Here is a 21,784-nt window from a genome sequence, read left to right as displayed (position 1 = left end):
AATTAATTCCAAAATACTTACCTGGCCTATGGTGGCACTGCACGTACTGGTCCCTACCCACCTCACCTGAAATCACCCTACCTGTGGCTTGCAACGTTCCCACCACATTGGTCTTCTTTCTTTACCTTGAAATGCCAAGCCCCTTCACACCCCCATTTTACGTGCTGTGACCTTGTGCCTGAAACACATAAATCTTCACCAGGTTTATGTGTACTTAGGTCCACAAAACTGAGCTTTCTCCTTAAGGCTTTCTCCTTTCTGATCCTACTATATTATACACTTGTAGTTATTACCATAGTTATTTATGTTCATATTTAATTAATGATACCTCCATTAGACTATAAGCTCCATGAGCAGGGTCATGTATTATATGTTTACCACTGTATCTCTTCACCTAATCCAGGATCTGGCTCATAGTATTGGGTTCTTTTTCTCATAGTATTGGATCTTCCTTTTCAAAATATCTGTTTGTGATTGAAAACAATTCAAAAGGTGTTTTCAATCACAAACAGATATTTTGAAAAGAGAAGATCAGTTAGAACGAGACAACAAGCTGAGTGCGGTGGCTCACGCCTGTAATCCTGGCACTTTGGGAAGCTGAGGTGGGTGGATCACCTGAGGTCAGGAATTAAAAACCAGCCTGGCCAACATGGTGAAACCCCATCTTTAAAATAATTAATTAATTAATTAAAAAAAAGAGACAACTATGAAATTACCTTAAAAAGTAAAAAAGTATTTTATGGCTACATATTATGATACAAATTAAATTAAAATAATGGAAAAAGAGGGATATGACTAGAAAAGGGGGAAAGCAGATGGGGAGTGAGTGACAAAGAGAAAAGGAGGAAATTGGCAGAATCACAGCTAAATTGCAAAAGGAGGAGCATGGGGAAAAAGATAATTTTATTTAAAATAAAAACTAGTGATGGCTTGACTGGCAGAACATTTGTACTTTTAGAAGACTTGGACAACTGAAATCCAGAACTGTTACCCAGACACTGGTCAGAGTCAAGACTACCCCAAATTTTGTAACAACCAATTTTGTCTACCTCTTTATGCCTTTTGTCTCAAAACTTCACAGTCTCCCAAATGAGATATTACAAACCTTCCTCAGGAGGGCTAGAAGTTTTAGGAAACGAAGTACATAGCAGTTTTTCTGCTTTCAAGAGGGAAGTTTCTCAGTCGTTCACTTCCACACTCAATTCTAGGATAATTTGTGTTTCATCTCCCCTCACTTTATGCCACCCAGGTGGCGATAGCTAATTTTTAAAAACTTGGAAGAGAATCTTTGGTTTTATCATTAAGTGTCAGGAAGAGGGCATTTATGGAAAGAAATGTTTAATAACATGCAGAAAGCAGAGTCCCAAGGGTCCGGGCAGACCTTTGCCTCAAATGTAAATGAGGGAATGCGGGGAAATGCCACCTTTTAGTATGTAGGCAAGAATGACAGGAATGCATGTTCAGAGGAGTTAAGAATTTAATGATATAGTCATAAGAAAAAGTGCTCTAAAGATCATCTCTGAGGTGCACAAGATATAAATTTTAATGATGCCTATGCCACTATAAAAAACAAGTCCACAAGGCACAAAGGGAGAGTCCTAATGAGTGCTCAATCTGTAGAACTAACTGGAAAGAAAATGTTGATGGAGGTATATTTCCCATACAGTTCTAGAGTTTAAATAATGCCTATGTATGAAAATGCTTGGATTTTAAGAGAAATAAAAGTGTATTTTCTGGTGCTCATGGTATACAGCACTAGCAAAACTGATTATTTCAACACTAAATTACAGAGTATTAACTATATGCTAAGCAGTATAAAGATTAGTAAGACCTAGTGCTTAGCTTTAACAAGTTTACAATAAAACAAGGGGAACAAGTTAGCCAGAAAAATAACTATAAGGTAGTTGATAATAAATGACCAGGAGATTCAAAGTTTTATGAGGGTTAGAAGGAGAAAAGGCTCATAATCTTACTGAAACAATCACTAACATTTTCATGAAGGAGGCAGCATTTGAGATGAGGCTTTAAAAATAGTAACATATTCATAGTCTAAAATATGAGGGAAGATAATTTCAGAGAGTGGGTACAGCAACGGCAAAGGTACAGAAGTGGGAAAGCAGGAGAGATTTTTAGGAAACGCAATAGTTATTTTGCCAGAGTAGAAAGTGTGTATGTTTGAGAAGGGCAGTGGGAACTACTACTAGAATGGTAGGTAGGAGTCAGATTGTGAATAGCCTTTTATTCATTCATTAACAAATATTCACTGAGCCCTTGTGCCTGGCATTGTGCTAGACTCAGTGGGCAAAACAAAAACAAAAAAATAGAAGCCAGGAATGGCAGCACACACTTGTACTCCCAGCTACTTGGGTGGCTGTGATGGGAGGATATAGCTTGGGGCCAAGAGTGCCAGACCAGCCTGGGTAACACTATGAGAACCCATCTCACACTCCCCGACACACACTCCCCAAAACAGATAGGGGTCTTGAATGCAACCACATGAACTATGCATTCATAGATTTCCTCAACCAGAGACCCAAACATTCTTTTCTTAAATCATATTTTTTGGTTGCTTCCCAACTTTTTTTTTTTTTTTTTTTTTTTGAGACAAGGTCTTACTTTGTCACCCAGGTTGGAGTGCAATGGCATGATCTTGGCTCACTGAAGCCTCAACCTCCCAGGTTCAAGTTATCTTTCCCAACTAGCTGGAACTACAGGTGCATGCCACCATGCCTGGCTGATTTTGTATTTTTAGTAGAGGCAGGGTTTTGCCATGTTGGCCAGGCTGGTCTTGAACTCCTGAGTTCAAGCAATCCAACTGCCTTGGCCTTCCAAAGTGCTGGAATTACAGGTACCTGCTACTACACTTGGCCTTGCCCCCCAGCTTTCATGACAAGTTAGTCAAATTTATCGGTGGTGGTAGTCTGAGTACATGTGAAGAGAAATGCCTTCTCCCTGTCTCACAAGGGTTCAAAAGCAATTTTGAAGAAAGAAAGAAACACATTTGCAACCAATTATACTTTCAAGTTACATTCTAGTTTCAAGAAACTAGGTCAGATTCCTTAGCAGGTTCGGAAGGAATTAACTCGTTCATTTCTGGGAACAGTGCCTTCTATAACTTGTTCTGCCCAGAGGCTGGCCCTGCTCAGTTTATCCCAGGGAGGGTAACAACACAGTGATGATCCTGTCCCAGTGGCTGATCCACCAGACTGGCCAAATTTGAACTTGAGCAACTGGAAGCAACTGCTAAAGAATTTCAAGGACAAATTCTTGCAGCTGTTTTCAGCCTTGAACATGACTAGAATATCAATCCATAAGCTGGAGGTGGCACACCTTGAGGATCTGTTGAAACTACAGGAACCCAGATCTTAAAGCGGCAAATATGGGCACGCTGACTATTAAAATAAGAGGTTGTGTTTAAGTTTAAATTCTTTTAAAAAGAAATGTAAAATAACAAACGTTAAAAATAGAAATGGAAGTAACTGAAATGCAGGGCAATTATATAGCTGACAAGTAAAATGAAATCTAAGAATTCATTAGGGAAAAGACCATAATAAAAGATTATCATTAACTCAAGGAGTTATAATAAGGAGGCTTCCCAGGCTGAGTGTTAATTGGGTATAAGGTGGAGGCAGGGGCTTAAAAAGCTTTCTCAGTTTGAAGCCCAAGTGGCGGAACTTCTTGTCCTCAGGGTTTTAACTCAGGCCTGACAGTAAATACTTCAGGAACTGCTGCAAAACTTGTCACTGTAAGTCCTCACACAAAGCTTCTGGGCTTTCAATATCCTCACTGATGAATGTGAATTTACTTGCTATTTTACTTACCACTTACTTTAGCCTCCCAGTAGCTAGAACTACAGGCATATGCCATCATGCCTAGCTAATTAAAACTTTTTTTTTTTTTTTTTTTAAGAGACAGGGTATCACTATGTTGCCCAGGTTGGTCTGGAACTCTTGGCCTCAAGTGATCCTCCTCCCTCAGACTCCCAAAATGCAGGGGATTATAAGTGTACGCTACCACACCCCTCTGGAGCCATTTTTTACAATCAAATTCTGAGTGACTCTCTCTCTCTCTGGCTTAGAAAGGAAGACACAGCAGAAATACCTTTTTTTTTTTTTTTTTTTTTTTTTTCCCCCTGAGACAGGGTCTCACTCTGTTGCCCAGCCTGGAGTATAGTGGTGCAGTCATGGCTCACTGCAGCCTCAATTTCCCTGGGCTCAGGTGATCCTCCTACCTCAGACTCCTGAGTAGTTCGTACCACAGGCGTGACACCATGCCTGGCTACCTTTTGTATTTTTCTTGTAGAGATAGGGTTTTGCTATATTGCTCAAGCTGTTCTCGAACTCCTGTGCTCAAGTGATCTGCCAGCCTTGGCCTTCCAAAGTGCTGAGCCACTGTGCCTGGCCAGAAATACCATTCATTTAATTCTGTCAATAACCATACATGTTTTAGTGCCTATTATATTTCTAGCACTGTACTTGATGCTTGAGGAAGAGAAGTATCAGAGGCCAATAGCTATGGATTTAGGATCAACACAAATAAAGGGAAATAAATAAAAAAATAAAGGTATAAGATAGTAAGTACATGATTAGCTATTCATCTTTCTCCTTTGTATGTACTGTGCTAAAAAGGCATTCTTGTCAAACTGCCTTGCTACCATGGTGACAGTTACTAAGAAATACACAGATGCACATATGAACAGGTTAGAGTTCTGTGTTCTGTTTTGTTTTTTTTTTTTAAATATGTAGCATTTTCCCTGTCAGATGAATGGTTCTTAGTATCAGTTTCCATACAGAGGTGATTCATACAATTCATAGATCAGGCATTAACTCTTCATGTGTAACTTGGGAAAGCTATGAAATGATTTGGAATTTTCTGATTCCCCTGTAAGCGATGGTGGTGGGGGTGGAAAAAGAGAGAGAAGGGGCTGGTTCCCTCTAGAACACTCCTTCCTTATCTGCCATTATCCACAGGCCAATACCCTTTTGCCTGCACTCAGCATGAAAGAAATCTTCTGCATTCAGTCTCAAGAGTAGCTGCTTGGGCAGTGACCACAGCTCTGCTTTAAGGATAAGACTCTTATCGGTGAGTACAGAAAGAGAAAAGGATTCCAAAGGTTCTGAGTGCTGATTTCTCTGTGGCAGCCCTAAATTACATCTGAATATCATCCCCAAAGGAATATACCATGTGACGATAAGCACAGATTCTTGTGAGAATGCATATTTCCCCTTGGACACATTTCAGTCTCTTTCTATATATCTTTGTACACACTTACCATAAGCCTGTTACATATTGTGCAGAACACCAGACCAGGTACCATGAAAGAAAACTATAAAACAAAATTGAGATCCTATAGGAGCTTAGAATTTATAGGGTAAGATCTTACCACACGGAAATAATAATGACGGAATGAAAAACTAAGTAGAATTTATCTGTAGAGTTCTAGATTTTTTGAACTAGAAGTATTATAAAGATTATTCTTGCCGGGCACGGTGGCTCAAGCCTGTAATCCCAGCACTTTGGGAGTCCGAGGCGGGTGGATCACGAGGTCGAGAGTTCGAGACCATCCTGGTCGACATGGTGAAACCCCGTCTCTACTAAAAATACAAAAAATCAGCTGGGCATGGTGGCGTGTGCCTGTAATCCCAGCTACTCAAGAGGCTGAGGCAGGAGAATTGCCTGAACCCAGGAGGCGGAGGTTGCGGTGAGCCGAGATCGCGCCATTGCACTCCAGCCTGGGTAACAAGAGCGAAACTCCGTCTCAAAAAAAAAAAGATTATTCTCTGTTTTGTAGAGGAGAAAATTGTAGCCCAGAGAGTTAGTAGTTTACTTGAGGTCACAAAGTGAATTAGCGGCAGAGCCAGAAATATATCATGAGTATCAAGAACTTTGTTTATCTTGTCGCACGTAACAACTATTAAGCATCAGTTCTAGGCAAGGTAACATGTAGCTTGAGATAATACATGAAAAATACCTAGCACCATGTCTGGTACTATTAGCTGTCATCATTATCACAATCATCATCATCATAATGGTTAAGAGTACAAATTTGGTATTAGCCAGACCTCCATGTGAGCCCTAGTTCTTACACTTACTGTGTAAGAGTGGACAAGCTACTTACCTTAAGTTTCTTCATCTATAAAATGAGAATAAAAATATCAACTTAATAGGATAATTGTGAGGATTTAATTAGGTAATAATGTACCAACTGCTTCATGTATTACTTAGCATGTTGAAACTGTTTAAATATTAGCTGTTGTATTACATTTATTAACCTATATAGACACACAAGGAGTCAAACACACACACACATATAGAGTACTGGTGGAACTTCTCTTTGCCCTGACAAAAAAGGAGGCCAGTCAATTAACAACATTTACTGAGCTTTCACTGTATACAGGTGTCAGTGCACAGTCATGTGGAACAAAGAAAATAAGAGAAGAAATGCTATTTGGGATGTTATAATATATAAACTATTTATCATTCACAACAAATACACACCAATTACCGACAATGATGAGTAAGACTGAGTTTCTGCATGCAAAGAGCCAGTCTAGTGGAAGCAGCGGCAATAAATTAAGCCATTGTGACATGGAGTGATATACACATTGTAGAGGTAGGGCTAAGAGCTATGAAAGGTTATGAACGGGCATCTAATCCACTAAGGGTGGAGGTAGGGAAGGGAGTGTCAGGGAAGGTTGCTCAAATGAAAGAATAAGGAGCTGGCCAAAGATGAGAAGAGCTGAATAGAGCCTAAAGCAGCAAACCTGCTGTGTCGGGTACTCTGGACTGTCTCTGGCTCTCAGCCATTCCAATCTTCTAGTGTGCTTTCTTTGTATACAGAGGTTAAAGAAGGAAAAAACACATTTCCCTCATGTCCCGTAGGTATGGTTATGCTTCTGCCAATTAGATGTACTTGGAAGGTTGATCCTAGGCAAGTTATGTTTTGTTTCTGCTAGAAAACCAGTTGTGGACACATTGGGCACTTCTGCAGCAGTATTTCAGTGTCTAGGTCCTACCTCTGGGCTGGCAGCAGTGACCATTCCTTTATCCTTTCCAATGATTTTGTAAGCTTCTGATAAACTGTATTAAATCCATTTTTGCTGAAAATAGTTTGAGTGGTTCTATTTCATGCACCCAATACACCAACAGAATACCAAAAATGCAAAATGTGCTATATAGTTTTCAAGGGTCAGTAAACTAGCAAACTTTTCCTGCAAAAAGACAGGGTATAAATATTTTCAGCTTTCCTGCCTGGGTAACAGAACCCCATATGATGTTTTTTCCTCCTTCTTCCTCTTCTTCCTTCCTACTCCTCTTCTTTCTCATCTTTTAAAATAACCCTTTAAAAATATAAAAACCATTCCCAAACCCTGCAAGCCAGATTTAGCCCATAAGGTATAGTTTGTTGACTTTGATAGAGTGTTGATGAGATGTCAAAAGAGCATGATGAAATGTTGAAAAATTAAAATACTGAAGGAAAATAACTCACATGTTTAAAAACAAGATATACTTAATGAGGCTGGGTGCAGTGGCTCACTCCTGTAATCCCAGCACTTTGGGAGGCCAAGGTGGGCAAATCACTTGAGGTCAGGAGCTCAAAACCAGTCTGGCCAACATGATGAAACCCTGTCTCTACTCAAAAAATACAAAAATTAGCCAGGCATGGTGGTAGTCCTAGCTACTTGGGAGGCGGAGGCAGGAGACTCACTTGAACCTGGGAGTGGAGGTTGCACTGAGCCAAGATCATGCCCCTTCACTCCAGCCTGGGTGACAGAGCAAGATCCTGTCTCACACACACAAAAAGGTATGTTTAAGATATGTTTAATGATGTTATCATACTAAGACACACACCAAATCCTGCGGTGGGATCAATAGTTGATGAGAGGAGGCAACATAATTCAGGCAAATAAACTGTTCCTTGCCTACCCAACTTGGATGCCCATTCCATTAAAAAAATAATTTTATGATGGTTAAAAAAACCACTTAAGTGTACAGTTCAGTAGTGTTATGCATATTCACATTGTTGTGCAGCAGATCTCCAGAACCTTTTCACTGTGTAAAACTGAAACTCTATATCCATTAAACAACTCCCCATTCTCCCCTTCCAGCCAGTCCCTGGTAACCACCATTCAACTCTCTGTCTCTATTAATGATTACTGTAGTTACTACATATAAGTGACATAACATTTGTCTTTTTGTGACTGGCTTATTTCACTTAGCATAATATCCTCAAGGGTCACACATGTAGTATGTAATAGGATTTCCTCCTTTTTAAGGCTGAATAATACTCCACTGCATGTATGTAACATTTTTCTTCATTCATTCATTCCTTGATGGACATTTGGGCTGCTTCTGCCTCTTGGATATTGCAAATAATGCTGTTATGAACAAGGGTATAGGAGTCTCTCTTCAAGAACTTGTTTTCAATTCTTTTAGATATATGCCCAGAAGTAGAATTATTGGTAGTTCTATTTTTAATTTTTTGATGAACCTCCATATTGTTTTCCATAACGGCTGCACCATTTTACATTCCTACCAACAGTGTGCAAAGGTTCCAATTTCTTTACATCCATGCCAATACCTGTTATTTTTTTATTTGACTAGCCTAATAGGTGTGAGGTAGTACCTAATTGTAGTTTTGATTTGCATTTCCCTAATGATTTGTAATGTTGAGCATCTATCTTCTCATATGCTTGTTGGCCATTAGTATATCTTCTTTACATAAAAGTCTACTGAAGTCCCCTGCTCATTTTAAAATCAGAACTTTTTTGTTGAGTTGCAGGAGTTCTTTTTTTTATGTTCCAGATATTGAGCTCTTACCAGATACAGAATTTACAAATATTTTCTTCCATTCTGTAGGTTGCTTTTCACTCTGTTGATTGTGCTAGTGTCGTTTTAATCTCTGTCCATGAATGAAAGTCTAGTCTACAGCAAATTGCTGGCAGTCTGGCCAGATCTGGAACCATCTTCTGTCCTAAAGACACTAGTGGTAATGAGTCAAAACATCTGTCTTGGATGCTTCAGAACTGGATATTCTGATCCTCTACAACATCCAAAAGCATTCCCTTATCTTTGAGCCAGAACCAGCCAACTCAAGGTTTCTGGAGCTGTAGAATTAGAAGCAGCCTCAAAACTGGGTAAGTGGGAGATATGGAGGTGGACTCATTAGATTCAGGTTTTCATTATTAATTGTCTGCCACTAGAAAGCTGAAATTAAACACAATTTCAAGATCTATTTTCCAATTTACCACTGTTAATTTTTATTTCAAATGGTAGTTCAGTTCGGTTTCTTTGATGCTTCATGCTTATTCTGAGGAAATAAAACATCCCAACCCTGGAGACCGGAATGATTTCCAGGAAGTACATGGAGAGTTAATCCAAGGCTTGGTCTAGAATGCAACTCAGTTCACACAAAACTTGCTCCAAAAAGCCTTGCAGATTCTGTTCAATTGGATGTGAACAGAATCTGCAAGGCTCTGATGCATTTACTATAACATCCTATTTGAAGAGATAAGGTTCTGACTTATATAAAGTCTGTTTCCTCTTCCAACCACTATTGCCTTTGGAAGTACACAATTGGAGAAGCTAAATAGGTTGGCTTATCAATATTAATGAGATTTTTAAAAATCTAAAAAATATTTATGGAAAATGACTGATTGCCTCACTGTCAAAATTCCTATTCCTGAGATTTAGCACATATGATAAAATTATTTATCCAAGATGGCTTATGGAAACAAAATTTTGGAGAGACTTATGTACATTATTTTTCTGGTTCCCACAAGAAAAGTAAAATGGGAGGGAAGGTTAGGGACAGAGCTGCACAAGGTCAAGCAGAAAATATGCTGAAAATGTAGGGTCCTAATTCTCTGACTTCTATGTTACATTGTTGCTATCCAAGTATTTACACACAATGATGTTTATCACAGCATACTTCAAATTATGAATGTCAGGAATAGTGACATTTAAGTTGCCAAACACAGTAGATTAAAAAGATACTTATTTTATTCATCATGTCAAGAAATCCAGAGATAGGTGGTTGCTAAAATTGGTTTAAATGTGCAGTGATCTTGTCAAAGCCAAGTATCTAATTTCTTGACTTTTCTCTCATGGATGAAAAATGGGTACAATAACTCTGAACATCTCATTCCTTACCAAAAAGAAATAGGTAAGAGATGATAGCAGTTTGGGCTGTCCCATTTTATCTGGAAGGCAAAATGTGTCCTGGAACTTCCCTGTCAACTCTCACAAAACTTGAGCTTATTTCTTAATGGCTGGAACTTGTAAGTGAGGCTTATTTCTCAATGGCTGGAACTTGTAAGTGAGGCTAAAAAACTAAATATTCCTAGATATTGTAGAGGTAGGCTACTGAGAAGGGATTTGGGAATGGGGCTTCTCTGCTAAGTTTTAGGGTTAACCAGGAAATACCAAAATATCCAACAATACAAGATTAACTGAGTGTCATGTGCCATATAAATCCCAGGTGGCTGTTAAAAATTGTGTTGTGGGCCAGATGTGGTGGCTCACACCTGTAATACCAGTACTTTGGGAGCCTGAGGAGGGCTGATCATATGAGACGAGGATGTAAGACCAATTGTTTGAGACCAGCCCAGGCAACATGGTAAAACCTGATCTCTACTAAAAATACAAAAATTAGCTGGGCATGGTGGTACATGCCTGTAATCCCAGCTACTCACATACTCACATGGCCGAGGCATGAGAATTGCTTGAACCTGGGAGGCGGAGGTTGCAGTGAGCTGAGATCATGCCACTGCACTCCAGCCTGAGCAACAGAGCAAGACCCTACCTAGAAAAATACTGTTGCAGATAGTTACATGCTAAATTATCCATAAAACATTATCAACTAAACATTTACTGTAAAATAATAAGAAAATTTCTAATTTTTTAGAGCAAAATAAATACATATTTAAAAATTTTAAATGGACAGATGCAAAAAGAAAAAAAATGGAACTTGTATTCCAAAATGTTGACTTCAGTTGGGTTTTTCTGGAAACAGACTTTGAAGTAGAGGTTTATATGCAAGTGATTTACTGGTGAGAACTCTCAGGAATAGCACCTGTAAGGGAAGCAGGGGCAGGACTGGGCAGAGGGAGAGGGTAAATTGCAGGGCAGCTGCCACAGGAGCTTTAACTTATCTCATGGGACACTCGAAAGCTGGGATGTCCCAGATTGTGCCAATTGAGTCAATACCTTGTACCTCCACAACCAACCAGTCATTGGATCTCGGCTGATTCAAGGAAGGGAACGTTGGGTGAGGCAGTTACCTCCACTGAAGACAGTTTTAGAGAGGAATTAAACTATGAGCCAGCAACAGCCAATTTTCCTGGTAGCTGTATCTTGGGATCTGGGCAGCATACCACAGCATCCACTAGAAATGTCAACAGTGATGATCTTGGTTTAGGAATTAATATGCTTTATTTTTCTATATGCTTTATTTTCTTTATATGCTCTATTTTTCCAAATTTTTCTACATATGCTTTATGTTTTCCAAATTTTTCACAATGAGCATAACACTGTACTAAGGATTAAATGAGTCAATCATGTAAAGCACTTAGCACAACTCCTGTAATTTACTAAATACTCAATATATTTATATATTATTATTTTGTATTTAGAAAGAAATCTATATATATAGGTACACACACAAATTTCTTTCTAAATTCAAAATAATCATAGGTAAAGTTACTGAGTACTTGACGTATACATATATATAATTTAAAAAGAAAACATAAATGTATACATTGTCAAAAAGAATGACAGTGTGAAAAAGGATTTAAAATAACACATGGATCTTGCTGTTCATTTTGGTTTATCTGATCTGTGAAAGTCTTCCTTATAACAGTTTCTTTCCAGCACTGTCCCATAGAAAGTTTTGTGGTGATGACAATTTCTTTTCTTTTCTTTCTTTCTTTTTTTTTTTTTTTTTTTTGAGATGGAGTCTCGCTCTGTCACCCAGGCTGGAGTGCAGTGGCATGATCTTGGCTCACTGCAACCTCTGCCTCCCAGGTTCAAGCAGTTCTTGTGCTTCAGCCTCCTGAGTAGCTAGGATTACAGGTGTATGCCATCACATCCCACTAATTTTTTGTATTTTTAGTAAAGACAGAGCTTCACCATGTTGGTTAGGATAGTCTTGAACTCCTGACCTCATGATCCACCTGCCTCAGCCTCCCAAAGTGCTGGGATTACAGGCATAAGCCACCGTGCCTGACCAGTGATGAAAATCTCTATATCTGTGCCATCTAATATAGCAGTCACTAGCCACAGGAGGCTACTGAATGACTGAAATGTGACTAACACAACTAAGAAGTAAATTTTTAAAATTTTATTTCATTTTAAATTCATTTAAAATGAAACAGCCACATGTTGCTAGTGGCTACCATGTCTGAAAGTGTGGCTTGGGAGCAACACTGGGCAACGGTAATTTAGAGAACAGATTTAAAATATTATTTCCGTCTTGAAGCTTGGATTAGTTTCTTACTAATCTGAATTATACATCTTACTAATTATATGCTGCTTTGTATAATTCCCTAATCTTGATTTTTAAATCTCATTATAATTAGATACGTAGAAAAACAAAATGAGAAGAGCTAATTAAGTGTAAAAAAGAGTGTGTTTATTTGCACGTGTTTTGTCGTATAAAAGGAAAAGTAATTTAGCTGAAAGTTCGATGCTGGCCAGGTACGGTGGCTCACACCTGTAATCCAGGTACTCTGGGAATCTGAGTGCACTGATCACTTGAGGTCAGGAGTTCGTAACCAGCCTGGCCAACATGGTGAAACCCCATCTCTACTAAAAATACAAAAATTAGCTGGATGTGGTGGAGCATGCCTATATCCCATCTACTTAGGTAGCTGAGGCAGGAGAATGGCTTGAACCCAGGAGACAGGGGTTGCAGTGAGCCAAGATTATGCCATTGCACTCTAGAGTGGGTGACAGAGCAAAAACTCCGCCTCAAAAAAAAAAAAAGTTAGATGTTAAAGAGCTATATAATGTAATAATGTATTGCTAATTGTGTGGTACTTTTAGCAAACAACCTGAAAAAAAAATGAAAAAGTCTGTTCTATATCAAATATTTGATTCCTTTTGGTAAGTCAAAGAAGCCTTCTCCCTGAAATAGTATCTTTCAACCACGCTGTTGATATAGTTAGAAAGATAACTGCAGAAACAATTTGACATTGCCTGAAAAACAAGTGGAAATCTCTTACTACTCGGTGGGAAGCCTGTATGTATGTGGACAACTCACTAACAGCAGCCAGGTTTATGGAGGAAAGCTACACAAACCTTGGTTTATATCTTAGCCTTACCAATTACTGGTTCTGTGTATTTGGACAAGCCACTTAATTTTTTGGAGCCCCCATTTGTCCATAATCAAGTGGTTATAAGTACACCTACCTTGAAGACTTACAGGAAGATCAATCATATATAAAGCACCTGGCTGGGTGTGGTGGCTCACACCTGTAATTCTAACACTTTGGGACACAGAGGCGGGAGGACTGCTTGAGCTCAGGAGTTTGAGACCAGCCTGGGCACCATAGTGAGACCTCATCTCAAAGACTGAAAAAATACTATATTAAAAGATACATGAAGTACATGGCTACATCAATGACACTTTGATTGTTAGTATTACATCCAGAAAATTGATCAGAAAATGGGAAGCAAGCCCAAATAATATCAATTTTAGATAGTAATTAATTGGCATAGTCATTTAAACTGTAAAATCATTTTTGGTATATGTTACTTTGTATATATTGACCATAAATAAAATTTCATCCAAGCCAGTACAGTGTCTCATGCCTGTAATCTCAGAACTTTGGAAGGCTGAGGTAGGAGGACTGCTTGAGGTCAGGAACTCAAGACAAGCCTGGGCAACATAGCAAGACTCCAGAGCTATAAAATAAATCTTAAAAATCAGCCAGGCACAATGACATGTGCCTATAGTCCTAACTACTGAGGAGGCTGAGGCAGGATCAGGATCCCTTGTGCCCAGGAGTGAGGCTGCAGTGAGCTATGATTACAGCACCGCATTCCAGCCTGGGTGACAGAGCGAGACCTTGTCTCTAAAAATGTTTTCAATGTAGTCCATTGTTGATTGAATAAATGAAAGAATGAATGCCTTGCTTTGTTCTTAAAGTCCTTTTGTCCCCAAAATGGGTTGTTACAACTAAAATGTTTTTTTCACTGGCATTGTCACTAGGGTTATTTTCAAAGACCCATAAAGAACAATACCAAATCAATGGTCTTGAGCAGCATTGTTTTTCTAATGTAAGATAAATTTTGCCTGAAATTAAGAAACAGCTTCTTGAGTAATATAATATTACTTAAAGAGCAGCTTAAGGCTTCCATCCTCTGATATTTTTAGGAAGACAGATAATTCTCTATGTTGAAAATGTCATCATCTGTGGGAGCCAGCCTCTAAGATAACCTCCAGGGGTCCCTGCATCCTAGCATTCAGGCCCTTCACTAGCCTCCTGCTCAAATTCAATCAAGGGTGGCCCTGAATATGGCAGAGGTGATGTGTGAATTCTGAGGCTAAGTGATAAAAGGCATTGCAGCTCCTGCTTTGGTCTCTGAACCACTAGTTCCAGGATAAGCCAGTTACCACACTGTGAGGACACTCAAGTATCCTGTGGAGAGCCCGGTGGCCAATAGCTCATGCCAAGCTGCCAAGAATGTGAGAGAATCACTGTATAAGAGGATTCTCCAGCTCTAGTCAAGACTTTAGATGACCACAGACCTTGCCAACATCTGACTGCAACTTTATAAAAGACTGACATAGAACTGCCCAACTGATCCACTTCTGAATTGCCAACTCACAGAAATTGTGAGAGATAATAAATGATTTTTATTGTTTTAAGCCACTGTGTTTTGAGGTTATTCATTATGCAGCAATACATATCTAATATATCACCAATAACAAATAATGAGCCAGGTGCGGTGGCTCATGCCTGTAATCCCAGCACTTTGGAAGGCCAAGGCAGGAAGATCACATGTGTCCAGGAGTTTGAGACCAGCCTGGGCAATACAGCAAGACCCTGCCTCTAAAAAAATAAAAATAAACAAACAGTTATTGCTGCTATACAAAATATCCTGCTCATGGACTGAACCATTCCAAGTAACTTCTCACTTTATAACTTCAATGTTTTAACAGCTTGACATGTCATAACACCATGTATTTTCTTATACCATTCTTATGAGACAAGAAGAATCAGTCAATTAAATATTTAATGAACATCTGTTAAGTTCAAGGTAGTACTATTATTTCTAGAAACACACAACTTACCAAGACTGAATCACAAAGAAACAGAAAATCAGAACAGATCAATTATGAGTAAGGAGATTGATGCAGTAACCAAAAACTTCCCAATAAAGAAAAGCTCAGCAATATTCTCACTTGTTTTCAGGTCATATAAATTTTCACCTTTTACTCAAGATTCCTGTGGAGAGGAAAGACTCGAGTTTTTAACTAATTTTTTGAGGTCTTCCTCTGACAGACCACATAGCTTCATGGGTGAATTCTACCAAGCATTTGAAATTGAAGAGAAAGGAACACTTCCAAACTCATCTTTTAAGGCCAGCATTAACCCCACATCAAAGCCCGATAAAGATACTACAAGAAAAGAAAAGTATAGGCCAATCAACAAAATATTAGCAAACTAAGTTCAGTACCACATTAAAAGTATCATACACTAACATCAAGTAGGATTTATTCCTGAGATGCAAGGATAGTTTAACATATGCAAATCAACAAATGTGATATTTCACATTAACAAAACAAAGTATAAAAATCATATGATCAATTCAGTAGATGCAAGAAAAATCATTTAATAATATTCAACATCTTTCATGATAAAAACCCTCAACAAATTAGTTAAGAAGGAATACATCAAAGTAATTAGGCAAGAAAAAGAAATATAAGTCATCCAAATCAGAAAAGAAGTTAAATTGTCTCTGCATATGACATAGTCTTATATATAGAAAACCCAGCTGGGCACAGTGGCTCATGATTATAACTTCAGCGCTTTGGAAAGTCAAGGCAGGAGGATCTCTTGAGCTTAAGAGTTCTAGATCAGCCTAGGCAACATAGCAACATTTGTCTCTACAAAAAAAAAAAAAAAAAAAAAAAAAAATTAGCTGAGTGTGGTGGCATGGGCCTGTAGTCCCAGGTATTTCAGAGGCTGAGGACTGCCTAAGCCCAGGTGGTCAAAGCTGCAGTGAGCTGTGATTATGCCACTGCACTCTAACCTGGGTGACAGAGTGAGACCCTGTCTCCAAATAAAAAGAAAGAAAGAAAAAGAAAATAAAGCCCTACAGAAGAATTACTTGAACCTGGGAGGTGGAGGTTGCAGTGAGCCAAGATGGTGCCACTGCACTCCAGCCTGGGTGACAAAGCAAAATTCTGTCTCAAAAAAAAAAGCCCTAAAGATTCCACCAGAAACTATTAGAACTAATAAACCAATTTAGCAAAGTTGCAGGATACAAAATCAACAAATGAAAATTGGCTGTATTTCTATACACTAACAATAAACCACCTAAAAAGAAATTAAGAAAACATCTCATTTATAATAGCATCAAAAACAATACAATACTTAGGAATAAATTTAACCAAAGAGGTGAAAAATTTGTATGCTAAAAGCTATGTCACTGATGAAAGAAAATGAAGACACAAATAAATTGAAAGATATGCTTACAGATTGGAAGACTTAGTATCATTAAAATGTCTATACTCTCCAAAGCAATCTAGATTCAATGTGATCCCTATCAAACGTCCAATGGCATTTTTCTTCACAGAAATAAACAATCACAAAATTCATATGGAAACACAAAAGACCTCAAATAATCACGGAAATCTTGAGAAAGAACAACAAAGCTAGAGATATCATGCTCCCTGATTTCAAATTGTATTACGGAGCTATATTAATTAAAACAGTATGGTACTGGTATAAAAACAAACACAAAGACCAATATAAAAGAATATGGAGCTTAAAAATAAACTCACACATAAATGGCCAACTAATCCTTGACATGGTCACCAAGAATATACAATAGGTAAAGGATGGCCTTTTCAATAAATAGTGTTGGAAAAACTAGGTATCTAAGGTATCTACCTGCAAAAGGGTAAAATTATGCCCTTACCTTACACCCTCCACAAAATTAAATTAAAATGGGTTAAAGATGTAACTATCAGACCTGAAATTATAAAACTCCTAGAAAAAAAAATATAGGGGGAAAGCCACTTGACATTGGTCTTGGCAATGATTTTTCAGATATGCACCCCAAAGTACAGGTGACAGAAGCAAAAATAAACAAGTTGGACTACATCAAACTAAAAATCTTCCACAAAGCAAAGGAAACAGTTAACAAAATGAAAGGGTAACCTATGCAATGGGAGAAAATATTTGCAAACCATATATCTGGTAAGGAGTTAATATCCAAAATATGTAATGAACTCATATAACTCAATAGCAGGAAAACAAATAGCCCAATTAAGAATTGGGCAAAGGATGTGAATAGACAGTTTTCCAAAGAAGACATAAAAATGAGGCCGGGTGCGGTGGCTCATGTCTGTAATCCCAGCACTTTGGGAGGCCGAGGCGGGTGGATCACAAGGTCAAGAGATCAAGACCATCCTGGTCAACATGGTGAAATCCCATCTCTACTAAAAATACAACAATTAGCTGGGCATAGTGGCACACGCCTGTAGTCCCAGCTACTTGGGAGGCTGAGGCAGGAGAATTGCTTGAACCCAGGAGGCGGAGGTTGCAGTGAGCCAAGATTGCGCCATTGCACTCCAGCCTGGGTAACAAGAGTGAAACTCCGCCTCAAAAAAAAAAAGAAGACATAAAAATGGCCAACAGATACATTAAAACAAACTCAATGTAACTGATCATCAGGAAAATACAAGTCAAAACCGTAACATACCATCTCACACCTGTTAGAATGGCTATTATCCAAAAATGGCCAGGTGGGTTGGCTCATGCCTATAATCCTGGCACTTTGGGAGGCTGAGGTGGGAGGACCACTTGAGACCAAAAGTTTGAGACCAGCCTGGGCAACACAGCAAGACTGTCTCTATTAAAAAAAAAAAATTACAAGCAATAGCAACTGTTGCTGAGGGTGTAGAGAAACAGGAACCCTTGTACACTGCTGGTGGTAATATAAATTGATATAGCCATTATGGAAAAATAGTATGAGGTTCCTCAAAAAATTAAAAATAGAATTATCATATGATCCAGCAACTCCATTTGTGCCTTTATATCCAAAGGATTATTACCAATAGTCAAGAAACAGAAATAATGTGTCTGTCAATGAATGAGGAGATAAATAAAATGTTGTGTATACAGACAATGTAATACTTAACCCATAAAAAGGAAGGAAATCCTGCCATTTGTGACAACATGGATAAAACTGGAGGATGTTACATTAGGTGAAATAAGCCAGACACAAAAAGACTAATATTGTATGATCTCACTTATATGAGCAATCTAAAAAGGTTGAACTCACAGAAACAGAGAGTAGAATCATGACTGCCAGGGTCTGGGGGGTGGGGAAAATGGAGAGATGTTTATTGCACATTTATCAGCACTTAATATTTTTTTGGGGGAGTGAACCTATGAGAACACAAAGGCATAAGCATGATATAATGGGCTTTGGGGACTTGCAGGGAAGGGTGAGAGGGGGGTGAGAGATAACAGACTTCACATTGTGTATACTGTACACTGCTCAGGTGACAGGTGCACCAAAACTCTCAGAAATTAGTACTAAAGAACTTATTTATGTAATCAAAAACCACCTGTACCCCAAAAACTGTTGAAATAAATTTAAATAAAAGTTTCTTTTGCTAGTTTTATAGATGAAAAACAGAATATAGCTTATTTTGCTTTTCTTTAATTACTAGTGAGGTTGAGCATTAAAAAATAAATTGAGTTCTATATTTCTTTTTTTTTTTTTTTTTTTTGAGACAGAGTTTCGCTCTTGTTACCCAGGCTGGAGTGCAATGGCGTGATCTCGGCTCACCGCAACCTCCGCCTCCTGGGCTCAGGCAATTCTCCTGCCTCAGCCTCCTGAGTAGCTGGGATTACAGGCACCCACCACCATGCCCAGCTAATTTTTTTTGTATTTTTAGTAGAGACGGGGTTTCACCATGTTGACCAGGATGGTCTCGATCTCTTGACCTCGTGATCCACCCGCCTCGGCCTCCCAAAGTGCTGGGATTACAGGCTTGAGCCACCGCGCCCGGCCACGAGTTCTGTATTTCTTTTGGGACTTACACATTTGAGTCCTTTTATTTTTACCGGTAAGAGATCTTGATATGTTAAGTACATTAAACCTTTGTCTGTGATATATTACAGATATTTTTCCCCAGGATGGCATGCTTTCTTTTTTATTATACTTTAAGTTCTGGGATACATGTGCAGAATGTGCAGGTTTGTTACATAGGTACACATGTGCCACGGTGGTTTGCTGCATCCATCAACCCATCATCTATGTTAGGTATTTTATACAGTCAAATCAATCTCGTCCTTTTAAAGTTTTTCCAATTCTTTTATATTTAGAAGGTTATTCTCTATCTTTAGATCAGTCACTTGTATTTTTTCTGGTTTCTGGTTTTATGTTTTACACTTTTTTTTCTTCAGGAAACAAGGTGACAGTCCAATTTCCTTCCTTTTTATGGGTCAAGTATTACCTTGTCTGTATACACAACATTTTATTTATCTCCTCATTCATTGACAGACACATTGTTTCTGTTTCTTGACTATTGGTAATTTTTCCCATGGTTAATCACGTTTCCTTCACTATTAATTGAATAGGTTTCTTCCCCCACTTGTGTATAATGCCACCTTCATTAAGGAATTCTTATATTATGTGGGTATGTTTATGAGTTTTGTAATCTCTTTCATTGTCTGTTGGTTTTGATGATAGTACTACACTTTTTTTGATTACTTCTGTTTATTCATCAAGAATCATCACACTCTCCTCCAGGAAGCCTCCTTAATTCTTCCAAAAAGATGATTGCTCCCTTCACGCTCTTTCACCTTTGTCATGTTTAAAAATCTGCCTTGAAGCTGGATGCAGTGGCTCATGCCTGTAATTCCAGCACTTTGGAAGTTCGAGGCGGGCAGATCATTTGAGATCAGGAGTTCAAGACCAGCCTCGCCAATGTGGTGAATTCCTGTCTCTATTAAAAATACAAAAATTAGCCAGATGTGATGGCACTAACCTGTAATCCCAGCTATTTGGAAGGCTGAGGCAGGAGAATCACTTGAGCCTGGGAGGCAGAGGTTGCAGTGAGATGAGGTTGCACCATTGCACTTCAACCTGGGGGACAGAGTGAGACCCTGTCAAAAAAAAAAAAAAAAATCTTCCTTGTATCATTGTTAACAGGGTTGATCTTATCCAACCACATTCTTGAGTATAGGGAACAGGTGCACAATATCTATTCATTAAAATGGTGGGATGGCTTTTAAAAGGTAGTGATGATGGCAGAACAGCTCGTTTGAGAAAAGACAAAAATAGGCAGTTCTCTCATTTGTTCAGCAAACAGGGCTGCGCTGTCCAATATGTAAAGATAACTGTAAATAAACTCTAGCATGCCCGAGGGATCTCACCACTTGGGAAAAGAGACGTGTAAATATATGTGATTAAATAGTGTGACTAAGCAGCATAACATAAGCATGTACCAAGAAGAATAAAGGAAAAAACTAGTGAGTAGTGGGTAGTGTTTCAAAGTAGTAAACATACATATGAGCTGGGTTCGTGGGGTTTCTTCAATGTCAAAGGAACTTGTAATTAATCTAAATGACAACGTGCACAATTTACATTAATTTATCCTTCATTCTGGCCAGGTGTGGTGGCTCACATCTGTAATCCCAGCACTTTGGAAGGCTGAGGTGGGCAGATTGCTTGAGCTAGGAGTTTGAGAACAGCTTGGCCAACATAGCGAAACCCTGTTTCTATTAAAAATACGAAAATTAGCCAGGCGTGGTGGCGCTGGCCTGTAATTCCAGCTACTAGGGAGGCTGAGGTAGGAAAATCGTTTGAACCCGGGAGGTGGAGGCTGCAGAGAAGCGAGATCTCACCATGGCACTCCAGCCTGGGCGACAGAGCGAGGCTCCGTCTCAAAAAAGAGAAAACTTTTAAAAGGAAGGATAATGTAGTTTGGGCCAGGGGCTCTGCTTGTTAGCTGCTGGGCTAACACAGACCCGGGAGGACTAGAATGGGATACAGGTGAGAGTTAACCGACGGTGTGCGACATGATGAAAACTAGGCAACGGGGGAGAGGTCGACCTTTACCCGTCAGTCTTCTAATCTCAACGTATCACTTCCCGGAGTTGGTGAGGAAGCTGTCAGGGCTGACTAGGGTACCTGCTGTGAGTGTGAGCACAACTCCAGGCACCTGCCCATCTCCCGGCCGGCCCTGAGAGGCGCCTGGCGAGCACAGGGAAGAGACTCTCGCCAGAGCTGACGTCACGTTTGCGTGACGTCACCAGCGCTGACAAACCTCACAGGGAGGGGCCTGTCAGCTCACCTCAGTGCGCAGGCAGTTCCTTACAGCAGCGAATTGGCCGCCTCCTATTCTACCCCGAACGTCGGAATAGTCAGAGCTGCAGGAGCCGAAGCGCCTAAGGAGCTCAGGAACCGCTACCTCCCTCTTTCCTGGGTCCTTACCCTTGTCTTCTCTAAGGCCCAGGAGCAGTCCCGCCGCCGGCGGCGGCGCGCTCACGAGCCCGCCGCGCGCACGCACGCTTGTGCGTAAGCCCGTTCCCTC

At 39.3% G+C, this 21,784-nt stretch overlaps 1 long non-coding RNA gene across 2 annotated transcripts in view; it reads right to left on the bottom strand.

Moving 5' to 3' along the window:
- LOC141585142 (uncharacterized) overlaps positions 1–21,774 on the bottom strand; it is an 85,946-nt gene extending 64,172 nt beyond the window's left edge. For both annotated transcript variants that reach the window (XR_012518476.1, XR_012518477.1), the window contains exons 1-2: positions 21,685–21,774; positions 20,237–20,354 (exon numbers count right to left, since the gene is read on the bottom strand). This is a non-coding gene — a long non-coding RNA (uncharacterized LOC141585142). The remainder of the gene's footprint in view (positions 1–20,236; positions 20,355–21,684) is intronic.
- Between the last annotated feature and the right edge of the window lie 10 nt (positions 21,775–21,784).

The sequence above is a fragment of the Saimiri boliviensis genome, chromosome 7 (genome assembly GCF_048565385.1).
Source record: "Saimiri boliviensis isolate mSaiBol1 chromosome 7, mSaiBol1.pri, whole genome shotgun sequence".
NCBI lineage: Eukaryota > Metazoa > Chordata > Mammalia > Primates > Cebidae > Saimiri > Saimiri boliviensis.
The sequence above is the reverse complement of the archived record's forward strand: the minus strand, read 5'-3'. Positions and strand labels throughout refer to the sequence as shown.